Below are 4167 nucleotides of genomic sequence, written 5' to 3' on the forward strand. Positions count from 1 at the left end.
TTTGATTCAACAGGGGTGTCGCATACACCTCCCTAGAGACTCATCGTTCTCACTTAGGTTTGCACACCACCTTCTCAAAGATGTGGGATTCATCTAAACTCAGTTGACTGCTAAGGTTTGTCCTACCATCGTTCAAGGTTACGCGAGAAGTGGCTCTGATACGAGAGCAAGTTGAGTGTGACTGGGCAGACTTCTAGGCTGGCAAACTTCTGAAGAAGGCATGCACATGTCACTTTAGGCGAATATTACATCGGAATGCTATGAGCTTGGATCGTGACAGTGTAGCTCTCAGTAGTTGCGGAGCCAAGATTTTATACAAGGGATTCGAAAAATTCACACATGTAACCTGAAACAGTCTTTGGAACCCCTTTGCCACTTTACTTGAATCTTTCCTAATGTTAAAGAGATTCAATAGTTTATATATAACTAACTCGTTATTTTATTTACGCAGTATAATTTTTTCATCGAATGAGATTCAATTGAACCCTTTTTTCAAATTAGCTCCCCCCTGGCTCTCCATCTGGGAATATTTTGCCACTCAATTGGAACGTTTGAGAAAATCCAAGCAGGTGGTTGTTTTTTAATTTCTCTGATTCTCTGCCAAATGGGTACTTGCTAATTGGCCAGAAATGATTAAAAAAATAAAAATTATTGAGTACTAGTAGTTTTTTTAATTAAAACTTCGAGTTAGTGAATATTTAAGGTAATTCTTGTTGGAAAAATCCTTTTCCTTATGGGTTAATCTGATTCACGTGATTGAACGGATTTTACTCACTCAAACACAGTTAGTTTGTCACTCTTCATATTCCATCATCGCATTAAATCGATGTTGCAATCATGATTTATTAAATAAAGGTATATAAGTAAAAACTTTCCTTTCTAATAGATTCATTTTCACAATTGCAGATAACGTTAAAGTGCATTTGTGAACTCCACGATTAGAATACATGTACAAAAAAAGTTGTTGAGTCTGTATACGAAACAGCTAAAGGGATAAATGTATTAGACTACTTTATTCTATTTTTTTCTTCAATCCACTTCATTTTGATGCTTAGATTCCTTTTCCAGCTGATCACTTTCTTTTCTTGTCCAAAACAATACTTTATCCTCTTAAAAGACTATACTGTTACAAGAGAAATCAAATTATGTTAGATGTCTACTCTTCCTTTCTGATCTTCTCAAATGCTTAATGACATATTCAATGACATATTTCTATGCTTAATGACATATTCAATGTCATATTTTTATTCACTTTTCATGCCTATATAAAGGCCTTGTAATAGATAGGAAAAACACACAATTGAAGAAGAAATAAGAATCTCTCTTCCTCTCTTTCTCTCTATATCTCTTAGCCTGTTTTTCCTTGTTCAATATTGTTATTTTGAATTATATTTATAACACGTTATCAACACGATTGTCACCTTCATTTTTACAATCAGATCCTAATTGTGTTCGATTCTCCTTCAGGTATATCACTATATATTCTTTTAGTTTATGGTAATATATATGCACCAATATGCTATTTATTAACAAATTCATATACTGTTAAGCATTTATTTTAGTTGATCATGTTACTGAAGTTCTCTTACCTTGCTTATTGTTAAAGAAAATATAAGATATAGATCTTAAGTGCGTTAAACTAACAAAAAAATAATTTAATAAATATGTGTGGACTTGCGTAGAGCAAAACTTATCTTCAAGACATTCTACAAAAATAAAATAGTGATAACCAAGGTGACAAAGTAATTATTGTACGTACTAGTTTAAATTACTTTACAATTGGTGGAAAGTAATATTTGAATACATTCACTCTTATCGCCGTATATGGTTATTCCTCAAATTCACGTTTATAATAAATTGCTTTTCTTTTACCATACTAAATATATCTCTTTGTGTTTATTCATATACTCCATAATTCTTGTTTATTTGACATATATATTATATGTTACTTTTTATACTACATGTTTGAAGTGATCAACTTCTTAATTAGTTGTCTGATTTATTTTTACAAGTATATTTTTATTGAAAATTATTTTTATTTGTTCTAACCCATTTACTTTTGTGATTAGTTTTAATATGTCAAACTTGTCAAAGCTTGAATTTGTGGCACTAGACATTACCGGGAAGAATTATTTATCATGGGTCCTTGATGCTGAAATTCACCTTGACGCTAAAGATCTTGGAAATACTATTATACAAGAAAATGAAGCATCAAATCAGGATAAAGCGAAGGCCATGATTTTCCTTCGTCATCATCTACATGAAGGGTTAAAAACTGAATATTTAACTGCAAAAGATCCACTTGAGTTATGGATTAATTTGAAGGATCGATATGACCTCCTAAAACTTACGGTATTACCGAAAGCTCGGTATGAATGGATACATTTAAGGTTGCAAGACTTTAAAATCGTAAATGAGTATAATTCGGCTATCTTTAAAGTAAGTTCTCTATTAAAATTATGTGGAGACACTATCACAAATGAGGACTTATTAGAAAAAATATTTTCTACTTTTCACGCTTCAAATGTGGTGCTACAACAGCAATACCGTGAAAAGGGTTTTAAAAAATATTCTGAGTTAATCACATGCCTACTTGTGGTAGAGCAGAATAATACTCTATTAATGAAAAATCATGAAACCCGTCCCAATGGGTCAGCACCATTCCCGGAAGTGAATGCTGTAGCAACATATGATAAGTCTGAAAGAAAATAAAATAATTACCGTGGTCGTGGACATAGTCGTAGATGTGGACGTGGCAGGGGACGAAACAATTATCGTCATTATGGTGGAAGTAAACAGGAGAACAATAAGGGTTCTCAAATTAATCCTTCAAAAGGTAAATTTAATATGTGTCACCGATGTGGTATAAAAGGTCATTGGGCACGCATTTGTCGTACGCCAGATTATTTTGTCAAACTTTATCAAGCCTCCCTTATAAAGAAAGAAAATAATGTGGAGGCACACTTGACCTTTCAAAATAATGATGATGAAGCAGGTCCCTCAAACAAATATGATTCTGAGGCACATCTTGCATATAAAGATGATGATTTTGGAGGCCTAGCAAATATTACTCATTTAGAAGCTGGAGACTTCTTTGAGGATATTGACTGAAGAACTAATCATCTTACTGGGAATGAAGCTATAATAAAAGTTGTCATTTTGTTATGTTTGCAACTAGTTTATTTTTCTTAAGTGTATTTTCCTAATGTATCTGTGTTGTTAGTTTCTACATTCCTAAAGTATTTTTTAATATATATTTTGTTTGTCTTTCGTATTTCTTATAATGTACTTTTTGATTTTTTTTTAATGAAGAATATGAAAATTTTTCGGTCTTCAGTTGGACTCAAGATTAATAAAGATGATAGATGTCTTCTGGATAGTGCTACAACACATACTATTTTAAGAGATAAGAGATATTTCTCTTATTTGGTAATGAAAGAAGCCAATGTTAATACAATATCCGGTAGTACAAAATTAATTGAAGGTTCTGGAAGAGCCAATTTATTACTACCAGGAAGAACAAATTTGGCTATTGATGAAGTACTATATTGTAGTAAATCTCAAAGAAACTTATTAAGTTTCAAAGATATTCGCCAAAATGGCTACCATATTGAGACTACAAATGAGGAAAAGATTGAATATCTTTATATTACTACAATAATGTCTGGTAAGAAATATGTGCTTGAAATGTTACCCGCTCTTTCCTCCGGCTTATACTACACAAGTATTAGCAAGATTGAAACGCATGCCATAGTAAATAAAAAGTTTACTAATCAAGATAATTTTATTATTTGGCATAACCGGTTGGGTCATCCTGGTTCTACTATGATGCGTAAAATAATTGAGAATTCACATGGACATTCAATGAAGAACCATAAGATTCTTCAATTTAAAGAATTCTCTTATGCTGCATGTTCTCAAGGAAAATTAATTATTAGACCATCAGCTATTAAAGTTAGGATGAAATCCCCTACATTTCTAGAACGTATAGAGGGTGATATATGTGGGCCCATTCACCCTTCATGTGGACCATTCAGATATTATATGGTTTTGGTAGATACATCTACAAGATGGTCACATGTGTGCTTACTATCAACTCGCAATATGGCACTTGCGAGATTATTGGCTCAAATAATAAAGCTAAGAGCACAATTTCCAGATTATGCA

General features: G+C 32.3%; 1 long non-coding RNA gene across 1 annotated transcript; it reads left to right on the forward strand.

Annotated features, from left to right (window-relative positions):
• Positions 1-1405: 1405 nt before the first annotated feature.
• On the forward strand, positions 1406-3336 carry LOC108947318 (uncharacterized). The gene is made up of 2 exons (XR_011414536.1): positions 1406-1467; positions 2996-3336. It is a non-coding gene; the product is annotated as an uncharacterized lncRNA (long non-coding RNA).
• The last annotated feature ends 831 nt before the right edge of the window (positions 3337-4167 follow it).

The sequence above is a fragment of the Nicotiana tomentosiformis genome, chromosome 3 (assembly GCF_000390325.3).
Source record: "Nicotiana tomentosiformis chromosome 3, ASM39032v3, whole genome shotgun sequence".
In the NCBI taxonomy this organism is placed as follows: Eukaryota; Viridiplantae; Streptophyta; class Magnoliopsida; order Solanales; family Solanaceae; genus Nicotiana; species Nicotiana tomentosiformis.